The sequence below is a fragment of the Pongo pygmaeus genome, chromosome 5 (assembly GCF_028885625.2).
Source record: "Pongo pygmaeus isolate AG05252 chromosome 5, NHGRI_mPonPyg2-v2.0_pri, whole genome shotgun sequence".
NCBI lineage: Eukaryota > Metazoa > Chordata > Mammalia > Primates > Hominidae > Pongo > Pongo pygmaeus.
The window spans coordinates 63,975,273-63,990,093 of record NC_072378.2 but is presented as its reverse complement, the minus strand read 5'-3'; the positions used below and the strand labels follow the sequence as shown (position 1 = coordinate 63,990,093).

At 34.7% G+C, this 14,821-nt stretch overlaps 1 protein-coding gene across 3 annotated transcripts in view; it reads left to right on the top strand.

Moving 5' to 3' along the window:
* The first annotated feature begins 13,118 nt into the window (after positions 1-13,118).
* Positions 13,119-14,821, top strand: part of LOC129037901 (protein eyes shut homolog) — a 359,551-nt gene continuing 357,848 nt past the window's right edge. For 2 of the 3 annotated variants that reach the window (XM_063666300.1, XM_063666299.1), the window contains exon 1: positions 13,230-13,342. The gene's annotated coding sequence lies outside the window, so the exon portion shown is untranslated. Of the gene's footprint in view, positions 13,343-14,821 lie in introns of all 3 variants that reach the window. The other variant, XM_063666298.1, reaches the window with a different exon arrangement.

Sequence of the window (14,821 nt, the reverse complement as noted above, 5' to 3'; positions counted from 1 at the left end):
GCTAAAAATAGACCTTGTGGTGGAGCCGATTCAAAATGCTTAAGAGGTATCAACATGAAATAACATGATGGATACTAGACATCCAGTGATTCCTAAATTCTTTATTCATGTTCTCCTATGACTTGTTTTGGTTTAAAAACCACATAAATGTATTACTCTAGTGTTATATTGTAAATGTTTAAAAATCATACTTTAGTCTATTTATGATGCTGTAACCGACTACCACAGATGTGTTTTTTTTTTTTTTTAATGAACATAAATGTATTGGCTAATGGTTCTGGAGGCTAGGAAGTCCAATATCAAGGGGCTAGCATCTGGCAAGGGTCTTCTTGCTACATTATCTCATGGCGAAGGGCAAAGAGAAGGCAAAGTAGGGGTGACAAACTCTTCTTTTCATAAGGAACTCATTCTTGAGATAATGAACCTTGACAATAGTATTAATTAATCCACTTATGAGGATGGAACCCTTATGGCCTAAACATCACTTAATAGTCCCACCTCTTAATATTGTTACAAGGGCAATTAAATTTCAACACAAGTTTTGGTTGAAACTCATGTTGAAATTTAATTGCCCTTGTAACAATATTCAACTTTTATTTCTCATACTTCTAAATTTTTATTTGGGGTATTTCTAGTCAAACCACAGCAATACTTCAAATAAAAATTTTAAAGTATGAGAAATAAAAGTTTCAATGTTTTCTTCTTATATCCCAGCAGCGCATGTTCTGCATTCCCTAAGGTACACTCTATCCTCTTTGGAGGCTACTATTCAAGGACTTCCTAAGGATATGTGTGATGCTTGCAATGAAATGGAATGAGATCAAACGTATAATATATATCCCTCTAATTTATTCAAGGGAATCAGATTTGATTCTTCTCTCCACTTAGAGCTGCTTTCAAATTTTATTCCAGATAAACAAAACAAAACAAAAGCTATAATGCTTGCCAATGGAGAACCTTTATAAGATTTCAAAAACCATATGAAATTTTCCCCTTCTGGATTTTTGGACATAGGGGTACCATTTTTCTGGATTACAGTGGCTAATAAGTTTTAAAATATTATTGCTTAAGTAACTGCTTATTTTTGTACATAGTGGTACCATTTTTCTGGATTACAGTGGCTAACAAGTTTTAAAATATTTTCGCTTAAGTAACTGTTTAATGAGTAAAGTATATTTTTGGAAGGTTATGAAAATATTTTGGAACCTTGATAGAGATGATGGTTATACAATATTGTGAAATACCAAATGCCACCGAATTTTACACTTCAAAATGGCTAAATTTTGTTAGATAAATTTCACTTTAATAAAATGGTTAAATATTCATTAACCAAATAAACTGCATTTTTTATTTCGCACATTTTAAATCACTATTCACCTACTAAGCCCATAAATGACTGCTGTTTTGTATATTGATATTTATATACTGACTTTTAAAATCCTGGTTTTTTAACATCTTATTAATAACATGTACTTTTATTACACATATCTCAGAGCAGTCATTGTGATGCTTAGAGAATTTTTTCAGAATTTTTTAGGAAAACTAAATTGAAGTATTTTTAGAAATGTTTCAAAGAAAAAAATGAAACAGTTTTCTTTTTGAAATTGTGTGAAAATGTTATCAAATATGATGAGTGCACTCTGTCTTCCCATTAGGACAAACAAGGGCCGTAGGGTGCATGACACACTGTTTCCACTCATGCTGCTTATGAGAGTTTTAGAGAAGTAAGAAAATATACATAGAAATTTTTTCATAACTGTTCCAGAAGTTTTAATAACAAACATCTATTTCAAATAATTTGGCAATACTGAGAAGAAAAATCTTTCCAGTATATCTGGAAATAATGTTTAAGGGCTTTTAGTGTGCAATTTTTGTTAATTTTTTTTTTTAGCAATTCACATAATTAAAGTGATTCTTTCTCTACTTTTTAAATTTAAAATAAATGTGCCTGAGATAAAAATTTCTCAATCATATTTTATTTCTTCTTAAAAGGGAATTGTTTTTTCAGTGTGTACACTCTAAAACTAGCATTACTTTTTATCTGCATGTATAATGTGCATGCATTTTGGTACACATACATGTTTTTAGTTCAAGTTTTACTAAATTAAAGTTTTAATAACTAATTTTGTTAACATAAATGCCAGATTGTTTAACTTTTAGTCTACTTCCATAAATTCTGATACTGGCTGCGTATAGACATTGAAACTGTACTATAGTTACCATATTGGCTGGGAACATGTGAGAGGAGTCTTAGAAAATGTCTAGAATAACCCAATATTGGGCAGGTGATAAGATGCCTTGATTGGGTCTCTTGAATATAGCCTCCAGAGATTCCATATTGGCTTAGAAGCACAAAACAAGCAGCATCTGCTTCTCACTCCAAGTCTTACCCAATTTGGGATTTAAGTCTCTTTTAACTGGAAAATTGAATTTATAGATTAGTGGTGTGGAGCCCCAGTGGTTTACGACTCATTTTCTGATTTCTTTACCAACCGGAATTGATTGAATAATGCTACTAGGTGATTTGCTTAAAAACTGTGTTGTTTCTAAAGCTCATTGAATGGCAAAGTATGCTTTTTTTAAATATTAGAAACATAAGATTCTTCATAATAGCTTAATTTGGGCCAAGATTGCCAATTAAGCCACATATTTCATCAATATTTTAATGCCATGTAAAGACATGAATGTAGAGAATGTATACCAAATTTTACAAACAGTCATCTATGCATTATAGAATTATTCTAGAAATAGAAAATGATATGATAGTATTCTCTATTTTAGAATAATGTAGCAATCACTAAAGTTTGATAGCCACTTATATTTCATCTACAGAAGAGCAGTACTTTGGTATCATTTCCCCCTTGTAAATTTGGTATTGTGCTTTGTTTCTTTTAAGTTAAGATTATCAATTATTTTCTGACACTTTCTGTAACAATTCTAAATATTCTAACCCTTATGTAATGTGATAGTATTTCCAATAAAATAAACAAAAAAATCAAGTAACTTCTCCAGAACTTTGGATATTTAAATCAATGAATTTATAACACTCTTACTTTTCACAAATATCCTAAGTTATTTCCATGCCGTTTGATCTCATGAGATGAAAAATCTCTTTTATTGTAAAATAACTACAAATACTTTGAAAAGCAGTCAGAACTGCTTTTCATGGACCATTCTGTGAAGATAACTTTCAAAATTATCAATAGTTAAGAATGCTCTTTACCATTAGAAAAAAAATTGAAAATTGACAGTAAATCCTTATTTACTATTTCTGTAACCAATAAAATTCATATGGAAGTTTGCCAAATATAGACTTTCATTTACATAATTGTAGCAATTATGTGGTTTGGCCAGACGTGAAATTAAAAGGCATTTTAGATTGGGCCTGGTGCCTTTTGTCTTTTGTCACCTACACATCATATTTATGAAATTACCCCATGGTTCTGTAGGCACTACCAGTAAGGTTCAAGAAAATTATAGACTTATTTCTATAAAATAAGTAAATCTTTAAAATGTACTTTTATAGCAGATATTAGTCTTATGCTGTAAACTTAGGTTTATCCCATTTGTTCATTTTATTTCTGCTTGAATGTCACCTCGGTTTCCATCTCATTTCACTAGAAGATAATTCAAATGAGGTCATTTTTAGATGTCTCCTCTGTCCTCAGACAAAGAAGTAAATCTTAGCAGAAAGCACAGTATGGGAGGAAAGAGACTAAATCCTTTAATCTTAAGTCTTCCATATTCATTACTAAATTTTCTTATTTGCAGTTAACCTAATTCCTTTATCACCGGTGATTTTGTGGCTTTCATACTTGCCTCGTAATGTGAGAAGCTTTGACAAAACTGAAAAACTGAATGAATGCACACCATTAAGCTCCCTGTGTGCATCATGGAGCCATTCCCTCTGAGGTCCTGAAACTCTCAGGGGAGTATTTCTTTCTTGTTGTTAAAATTGTCTTATTTAAATATGATTGACATGTAAACAGTTGTACACACTTAATGTTTACAACTCAATAAGCTTGAGAATAAGTATGCACCTGTGAAACCATCACTACCATCAAGGACATAACCACATCCATCACCTCCCAAAGTTTTCTACTGCCTCCTTTATTATTACTTGTGTGTATGTGAAGAACATTTAACACAAATTCTACTCTCTTGACCAGTTTTAAGTACAGTCAAACCTCATCATATTACACTTCAAGATAGTGAAGTATTTAGTAACCCTGTTTTGACCAATTTTATTGACACCATTTTTGCCACAGTAGGTGCTCATTTTGTGTTTCTGGGTCACTTTTTGGTAATTTTCACTATATTTTAAATTTTTTCATTGTCATTAAATCTGTTACAGTGATCTATGATTAGTGATCTTCGATGCTACTATTGTAATTGTTTTGAGTGGGCCATAAGCCACACCCATATAAGATGGTAAACAATCAGTAAATGTGTGTTCTGACTACTCCACAAACTCGCTCTTCTTTAGCTCTCTCCTCTCCTCAAATCTCTCTATTTGGTGAGACATAAAAATATTAAAATTAAGCCAATTAATAACCCTATATTGATATCTAAGTTTTTAGGTGAAAGAAAGAGTTACATGTCTCTCACTTTAACTCAAAAGCTAGAAATGACTAAGCCTAGTGAAGAAGGCATATGGAAAGTCAAGACAGGCTGAAATCTGGGCCTCTTGCACCAAATAGCCAGGTTTTGAATGCAAAGAAAAAAAATATTTGAAGAAAATTAAAAGTGGTACTCCAGTGAACATGGAAATAGTAAGAAACAGAAGCAGCCTTATTGCTCCTAGGAAGAAAGTTTTAGAGATCTGGATAGAAGATCAAACCAGGTATGACATTCTCTTTAGCCAAAACTCTAATCCAGAGCAAGACCCTGACTCTCTGTCTTCAATTCTGTGAAGGCTGAAAGAGGTGAGGAAGCTGCAGAAGAAAAATCTGAAGCCAGCAGTGGTTGCTTCATAATGTTTAATTTTTTAAAAAAGCTATTTCCATAACATGAAAGTACAAGGGGAAGGAGCAAGTGCTGATGTAGAAGTTGCAGAAAGTTATCTAGAAGATCTAGCTAACATAATTGATCAACCAAATAACAGATTTGCAATGTAGATAAAATAGCCTTTTTCTTAGAAGATGCCATCTAGGACATTCATAGATAGAGAGAATTCAGTGCCTGGCTTCAAAGCTTCAAAGGACAAGTTGCCTCTTGCTAGGGGCTGATGCAGCTAGTGACTTTTAGTTGAAGCCAATGCTAATTTACCATTCCAAAAATTGTTAAGGCCCTTAAGAATTATGTTAAATCTACTTTGCTTGTGCTCTATGAATGGAACAAAGCGTGGATGACAGCACATTTGTTTACAGATTGCTTACCGAATATGTTAAGTCCGTTTTTCAGACTTATTGAGCAGAAAAAAAAATTAAAAATATTACTGACGAGGTGCCTGGTCACCCAAGAGCTCTGATGGAGATGTACAAGAAGATTAACGTTCTCATACCTGCTAACGTAACTTCCCTTCTGCAGCCCATGGATCAAGGAGTAATTTTGACTTTCAAGTATTATTATTTAGGAAATACATTTCATAAGGCTGCAGCTGTCATAGGCAGTGATTTCTCTGATAGATCTAGACAAAGTCAATCAAAAAGCTTCTGAAAAGGATTCACCATTCTAGATGTCATTAAGAACATTCATGGCCGGGTGCGGTGGCTCACGCCTGTAATCCCAGCGCTTTGGGAGGCTGAGACGGGCAGATCATGAGGTCAGGAGATCGAGACCATCCTGGCTAACACGGTGAAACCCCATCTCTACTAAAAGTACAAAAAATTAGCCAGGCGTGGTGGCTGGTGCCTGTAGTCCCAGCTACTCAGGAGGCTGAGGCAGGAGAATGGTGTGAACCCGGGAGGCGGAGCTTGCAGTGAGCCAAGATCGCACCACTGCACTCCAGCCTGGGAGACAGAGTGAGACTCGGTAAAAAAAAAAAAAAAAAAAACAGTGGACATGTTCTTTCTGGACAGACTCTGGATTTTTAGCTGGATGTTCAAAGTTACTGTGCAATGACAGGCATGGACGATAATGTGTCTCATAGACATATGGGAAGTGACAACCAGAGTAGAGCCATCACCTTACTTTGTTCTGTGGTGTAGGTGCTCTATGGTCTCTCCTCTGCTTAATTATGCTAGAATATAGGTTTGCTGAGGCACAAAAATAAACTAAAATAAAGATTAGCATTACAAGTTATGGACACAGAAACTATTTTGCTCTGCTTCTATAGATCACCTATTCTCCAAGGTGAACATAATATATAAGTTTTTAATGAGTGTTTGAAATACAAGAAACTAATAATCATTTAACCATTATGTAGATTCCATGACCTAATACTGAAGTATAAACCAAAGATAATCATTCTCATTTTTTTTTATAATTTGAAAATAAGTAGAAACAATACGATAAAGTATTTCAAGATTTAGGAAATGTATTAGAACTGGTCATAACTGTATTTTATGTAAATTTATTGTAATTATGTAGATTGTGCTAGGGGTTCTGATGAGGAGGAGAAAGAATACTTTCTCTTCATACTTTAAATGCTTGAAGAAAGTAAGTTCCTAAGACTAGGAAAAGAAATCAGTAAGTTTTATTAGCAATTACCATTTAGTTACCTCTCCCTAGAAATACACCCCCTACCAGATTTTTGATTGGTTTGATTTTTTGCTAATGAGTTCTAGGAGTTTCTTATATGTTTTTATTATTAACACCTTAGCCTAATGTGTGTAACAACTATTAACATAAAATAAGAGTTTAAAAACATTATTTCCTATTCACTTATTTTCCTAATAACAGTATTGTTTACATTTCCCCTGCCCCTACAAAATGGATGGAGGAACCCTAATAGGGTTATTCTAGAACCCTAACATTTATGTAAATTACATTTTAAAATTTCTGAGAATTTGAAGGAATGTCAGTATTGTTTTAAGGTCCTTACAGAATTTTGTGGTAAATAGAAATTTTTAAATATTATTCAGGAAAGCAATCAAGGTTTTTATTCTAGGTGCTTCTGTTGTATAGAAAAGTAATGGTTCTGAATGGAATTACCTAGCAAAGAACAATAGGTACAACTGGGATATAGAGAAAATAAATTTGAATACTTTAGTACACATGCAATCTGTCTGATATGATTAGAGATTAAGATGCCTAAACAGATCTTTTTGGTAATAACATTTTGATACTAGCACCATAGAAACTGTTTTATATGTGGTCATGATCATTATTGCTAAACTTTAGTCTTTAAAGAAAAACCTGCAGTTTAACTCATAAAAATAATTATCTTCCTTGGTTGGTTATACACAGACAATTGTCCTTAGTTTTCACCTTTGTCTCTTGTTTAGATTTTAAACTACTATATTACAAGTTCCTCCAGTAAATGGCATCACAGCATGGTTTTAATTTCTTAATGGGAGTGAATAGTTTTAGTTTTCAAAAACAAAATAGTGATTATCATAAATTTACTGAGATGTGACTGAAATGATTGTTGCATGACTAACCCATCTACCTTGTAGGATGAAAAAGAGTATTTGATTGTCTGAGGCTATAGAGGTCCAGTTCAGTAGAGTGAAGAAAAGGACACTCTTGTACAAACAGGAAGAAAAAAGTACTGTTAAATTACTAGCCAGGCGTGGTGGCTCACGCCTGTAATCCCAGCACTTTGGGAGGCTGAAGTGGGCTGACCACCTAAGGTCAGGAGTTCGAGGCCAGCCTGGCCAACATGTTTAAAATTAAAAATACAAAAATTAGCGGGATGTGGTGGCAGGCATCTGTAATCCCAGCTACTCTGGAGCCTGAGGCAGGAGAATCTCTTGAACCTGGGAGGCGGAGGTTGCAGTGAGCCGAGACCATGCCATTGCACTCCATCCTAGGCAACAAGGGCAAAATTACATCTCAAAAAAAATTACTAAAATATGAGTCTTTTTCCTTTTTTGCATGGCCTTTCTCTCATCTTGTCATGATATTTTTAAAATTGCTACTATTGTTGTTTTAAATAAAGAAAAATTAAAATTTTCAAATATGAACAAAGACTAAACTGTTCATTTTCTATTGTGCAATGCCATTTCCTATACAAACATAAAGGCCTTTAACTTGAAAGTAGCATCACCAAAATTCCACAACACATATTTTATCCTGCATTAGTCTGTTTTTCACTGCCATAAAGGCTACCTAAGACTGAGTTACTTATAAAGAAAAGAGGTTTATTTGGCTCACAGTTCTGCAGGTTGTACAAGCATGGCACCAACATCTGCTCAACTTCTGTTAAAGCTTTTGGAAGCTTTTACTTATGGAGCAAGGTGAAGGAAGAACAGACCTGTCACACAAGGAAAGAGGAAGCAAGAAAGGTACCAGCCTCTTTTAAACAGTCAGACACATCCTAACTATTAGAGTGAGAACACATTCATTACTGTTGGGAGGGTACCAAGCCATTCATGAGGGATCCAGCCCCATCCAGCCCTTTCATGACCCAACAAATTCCCAGGCCCCATCTCCAACATTGGAGATCACATTTCAGTATAAGGTTTTGAGGGGACAAATATCTAAATTACATCAAATCCTTATCAGAATGGTGGAAATACTGCACAAGCTAACACAATTGTTTTTATTTCACTTCTCGATAGTACACATGCTACCAACCTCTATACCTTTAGCATAGTGATAAGCTAAAGAAAGACTATAAGGAAAAGGAACCATGGCTTTGAGCATCGATGGTTGGTTAATACAGAGGAGTAACACAAATAAAGGATATGGAGAGTTTTTCATTCATAATAGAACGTCATTGCATTATTTCCACAGTTAAAGCAAGTATTGCTCAAATGGAAACTGTGACCTCTCGAGGATGTCAGTGCTCCCCTTCCTTATCACAGTTACTCGATGGTTCATGCAACACTCTGACTTTGTAGTAGATCTGAGTCTTCCTGAACTCCTGCATGTTGTGGATCCACAAGAATTCTGTGTTCATAAGAAACTGGGCGTGATGTCTACAAAGGAAGCAGCTCTGCTCACTGGCGTGTTCCATTGTCCTTTCAGACCTATCAGACCTCACTTGCAAAACATACATTCCAAGATAAAAATATTAAAAATTTCAAGATGGTGACGGCAGAAAATGAAATTACACCAAGTGCCAAGCTTGTGATGCCATCCTTGTGGCTGAATCAGCTTTAGGAAAAGAGAAGTGAACATTTCCAGATTTTGCTTCAGAGAAATGTTTTGCGATAATCATTGGATAATGAATTACCATTGTTTTTCTCTACCAGGTTAAAGTGTGGTTGCATTTTGTTTAAAATGGACTATTATATAACATCATAAATTATATTTTACCCAGTAAAACTTGGTCTTTTACTAAAGCAGAATATACAGTTAAAAAAAGAAAACTGAATATTGAATTAGGAAAAGAAAAGAATACTGATATCAATGATATTTGATTAGGCTGTTTTGCTAAAGAAATGCATTTCACGATTTTTAAAGATGCACATCCAGAAACTTTTTATATCACAGTGGATTATTATAAGATTTCTATCACAAAAAATGATATTAGTCTTCATGCAGGTAATAAGCTATCAGACATACCTTTTATGTGCCTAGATTCAAAGGGATGAATACAAAATAGTACATTATATTGTTTCTTCACAATTTGGGTGACACACAATTTGAAACGCAAACTATACTAATATAAAATGAAAATACACAATGAAACATCATAAGGTAATATAAAATGATAAGTTGTATTCTTCTGTTTCCTAGAAAAGGACACGTCCCTCACATTCTTATACAATTTTTCTTTGTAGGAATTATTGTGAATTTTTATTTTATGTTTCTTTGTGTGATTACCTTATTCTCTGTCTTCTTCAATAGTAAGCTTCCCTTGTCTGATTTTGCTCACGCGTGTATAGTCCAGCCTTGACTCAGTGTCTGGCACAGTGGTGAGAACTGGCATATGCACTTAATAAACACTGCTAATTCAAAAATATAGAAATACCTCACGCAGGACTCATTTAGGAATAGAAATATAATGTTAAAAACAGGAAAATATTTGACTCACCAGGAAAGACTACAGAAAAGATAAAATAGTAACAATTATGAGAATGGGCCAAAGGGAGGAACAAGTTTGGGGAAGCTTTTGTAACCAATACTCTTTAATGATTCTAGGAAAAATACTTCAAAGTAGTTTTATTGTCATTGAGTCATAGATTTAGTGCAATACCACTAAAAGAGTAAAGACTGTTTTAAGAAATTAACATTTCAGTTATTTCTTCAACCACTCTTTAGAGAATTTTATTTTGAATATATCTAAAATATTCTAGGAAGTCAGTAGTTTCCTCATTGTTCGTTCAATACTGAAAAATAGAATTTTATTTTTAACTACATGATTTCTATTTATATGTAACGTATTTAAGTATCTCATTTTTATAAAAGGTAATATTCATAGAAGTTTCTTCAAACATGTAATGAAAAGGAAATGGAAAGAATAAATTCAAATATAGTGTGGAATGTTTCAAAATTGTTAAAATTTGAATTGTTATATTTTCAGTGAATTTACTGTGAATTTTTATTAACCAGTAGTATACGCTATCAGAAGAAAACCTTTGTAATAATATAGAAAGGGCTTGAGAATTTCAGTAACTAATTTTCAAGCATGCAACCAATTGCATATATTAGATTTAATTCATCTTTTATAGAACTGCAAGGACTAAGCTATCAGTTTGATTGTAACTGAAATATGTAACTCAAAAAAGCTCTATTTAAATTAATCTAATTATATGCTTATGTTTTCAGTTTCCCAATGTGATCATAGTTCTTTATTTTGTCTTTATTTCCATCCTCCATGAAATAGGAATTAGTATCTATTGGTTATTATATTATATACATTAGTAAATTGCTACCTAACAACTTCATCAATAGCCAAACTACATTTATGTCAAAAAATAAATAATTTTGTCAGACACTATCCATCAATTGTAATAATTGTAAATATTTCTCTTTTGATATTTCCCTAATACCATTAAGGTTTCAATAATATATTATTCAAATGTGTACAATCATTTTCCTTTCAGTTTAAGAAAGTGAAATCAAACTCAAATACTTTACTTGCCATGTAGTAGAAATACTTAAATAAGACAAAGTATAAGTTATACAATTTTTTTCAAATTTTGTGTTTTTTCTTCTCGTGGATATATTATTATCTGAAAGGAGTACATTCAGGCAATTTTCAGATCAGTTGTGTCACTAACCAAATTTAAATAAATAAGATAGTGCACAGGAGGCAGAAAAAAAGGTCAGAAAACTGGCCGGGCACGGTGGCTCACGCCTGTAATCCCAGCACTTTGGGAGGCCAAGGCAGGCGGATCACGAGGTCAGGAGATCGAGACCATCCTGGCTAACACGGTGAAACCCCGTCTCTACTAAAAATACAAAAAACTAGCCAGGCATGGTGGCAGGCGCCTGTAGTCTCAGCTACTCGGGAGGCTGAGGCAGGAGAATGGCGTGAACCCGGAAGACAGAGCTTGCAGTGAGCGGAGATTGCGCCACTGCACTCCAGCCTAGGCGACAGAGCATGACTCGGTCTCAAAAAAAAAAAAATAAAAAAGTCAGAAAACTTAACCTATACTGTACCATAAAGTAAGTCACTTAGACTAGACACTTCAGTCTTATAATATAGTGCGTATTATGTCTTAATCACCTCATTAACATATTTAGGTTTATATAAGCATACCTCTGTGCAACATACATTAGAGAGAAAGAACTAATAGAAAAATAATAGAATAATAAATACAGAATTCCTATTGTTCTGAAATCATAGTTAATGAGAATGTCACTATATACAAATACTCAAAACATATATTAAAATTAAGAAAAATCATAGTGGTCTTGATTTTGTTCTTTATTTCTGAGAGGGCACAGTAATACCCCTTCCTGTCCAGGTGAACATTTTCTCCAATCTCTACTCTTCCCCATGTGGACACATGTGTGAGCATATACACACTTTCTAGTGTAGTTTTAGGTAGAATTTATTTTTTCCTTGAGAGAGAACTTAGAGAAAATGGAGCAGAATGGCCTCAACTTTTACAAAAAATTGTAAATGGGTAACAGAAATACTTAGAAATAGTCATAAACAACTTACAACAGATTGTCTACACAAACCCCAAAATTTTTTATAAGGAGATTGATTTAACTTATTCTGATTTCTATGCTCTTATAGCAATATTTTCAGTGGAAAAAATCACATCAAAACACATGCAAACTAAAAATTGTGCCTATTGCATATGCCAGATATGTAGTTTTTCTCTCCAAACACAAATTGCTAAGGAATACTTCAAAGCTTCAAACAAAACTTAAAAAAATATAAAAACATGCTAGAAATATTTTTTCTATAGATAACTTACATGGATAATAAAAGGAATGTTTCTTGGAAGTAAAGGTTACAAAGTGCTTATTCGCTTTAGTCCTCAACAAAGTTTTTCTGAATTATATTATTTATTGAAAATAGAATTTCTCCATATGGCCAGCAGTAAATCTATTTTTTTGTTTGTTTCTACTTGTTTTTTTTTCCCTTAAAATATCTGCAATATGGGCAGAAGATTAGTGATTGGGTAAGCACCACAATATAATATTGTTACTAGGACTTGTCATCTAAGGGTTTCGTTTGTTTTATTGTTTTAAACATAATTGAAGGTATCATATTTTGTGGTATCTAAAAAATACTTCTTCATTTCTTTAAAAAATAAATTAATATAGCTTGCTCCCACCACCATGGGACTGCTCATCTACAGTTCAGAAAATTTAACCTATGAGGAGGATATGAGTGAGACTAAGTCAGGAGTCACCGAGAAGCAAGAAGGCCACGGTGATTGTTGCCATAAGCGTGCTGGCTACCATCTTTCTGGCTTTGTTTGCAGTCTTGGTGGTGGTTTGAGGGCAGCGCTACCGCTGGCCAGGAGACCTGCTGCAGCGCTATCAATCCAAGCCCATTATGAGTCTCTTGGGTGCCATGGAGACCCAATCTGAGCTCTCTGAGTTAGAACTAGATGAGGTCATCATCGCCAACTCTGGCATAGAGCCCATTCTGGAGAATGAAGACTGGATCTAGGAGGCCTTGGGTCTCATGTCCCACTGCATTGTCATCTTGAAGATTTGTCACACTTTGAGAGAAAAACTTGTTGCCATGACAACGGGCTCAGAGGCTGAGAAGACTTCAGCCACTGTCAGCAACATCATTGTGGTGGCCAAGTGGATCATCCCCAGAGTAGATGATGTTGTGAAATCAGTGTACCATCTGTTGAGCACCAAGCTCCTGGATGTGAGTACGACTGCCCTGCTCCTATCTGTCAGTCGTCAGGTGCTGGTAACCAGAAATGCCTGCCATCTGAACAGGGGCCCCAAAGCACTTGGAGGTGCTTTGAGAAGCAGCCTTGCCTTCTGAACCAGATAAGGGCCTCCCAGGCCCTAAAGCCTTCTTGCAGGAGCAGTTGGGAATTTATTGCCTGTAGGCCAGCAGCTAGTCATGAAAGCTAGCAAGAACGGCTTAGATGAGCCTTCCACTTTTTCCTGTAGAGTTAGTTGTTCTCCAGGGCTCAGGAATGTGCGCATAGCAAAGCAGGAGAGTCCTATCTGGTGATGTCATTGTTCAATTACAAATTGTGGCTGATGAGAGGCAGTCTAATGCCACAATTAGGGGATATGCCATTCATCATTTGCACAACACAGCACTGAAACTGATAGATGGTCAGCTTTATTTAGATTACCTAGTGTTTTCAAGAAAATTGTGCTACCATATAAGAAATCTAGAGGTTTCACATTAAACATCAGAATTTCTGGCTTCTCCTGAACAATCAGGTTTGGCAGTTGTGATTTGTGTTTTCAAACGAGAACAATCAGTTGGAGTTAAGTAGGGATTGCCTCTCTTGGCAAGACTGTACTCTTTTCTTGCCTGTTTCATTTATTTGTATTATCTGCCTGATCTCTGAGGCATCTGAGCCTGTCCTCTTATTTAGAGGTTTGGGTTTGAAGCTGAGCACTATAAAGTTTATTATTTCCTTTTATCCTTATGCCTACAATTTTACTATACACCACTAGGTATACAGTAAATTTATACTTATGAGTCCCTCAAAAAATAAGAATTCAAAAATAAAAATAAATTAGTATAATTCATATGAATTTTGTTTTTTATCTCTATCCTTTACTGTTTTTAAAATTTCTGCCATATCTAAAATGTTCATAAACAGACTATAGGGCAGACATTTGCAAAGGTGTATATGGAATGCAATTAATGAGCTAACAGGAATTTGGCAGTAGAAACACTAGTGTGTTAAAACATTTACAATTTTCTCGGCAATCCAGTCCAGGAGGTAATAACATCTTTTTTTTTTTTTAATACTTTAAGTTCTGGGATACATGTGCAGAACATGCAGGTTTGTTACATAGGTATACACGTGCCACGGTGGTTTAGTGCACCCAGCAACCCGTCACCAACATTAGGTATTTCTCCTAATGCTATCCCTCCCCTTGCCCCCCAGCCCCGACAGGCCCCAGTGTGTGATGTTCCTCTCCCTGTGTCCATGTGTTCTCATTTTTCAGCTCCCACTTATGAGTGAGAACATGTGGTGTTTGGTTTTCTGTTCCTGTGTTAGTTTGCTGAGGTTGATGGTTTCCAGCTTCATCCATGTCCCTACAAAGGACATGAACTCATCTTTTTTTATGGCTGCATAGTAATCCATGGTGTATATGTGCCATATTTTCTTTATACAGTCTAACATTGATGGGCATTTGATTTGGTTCC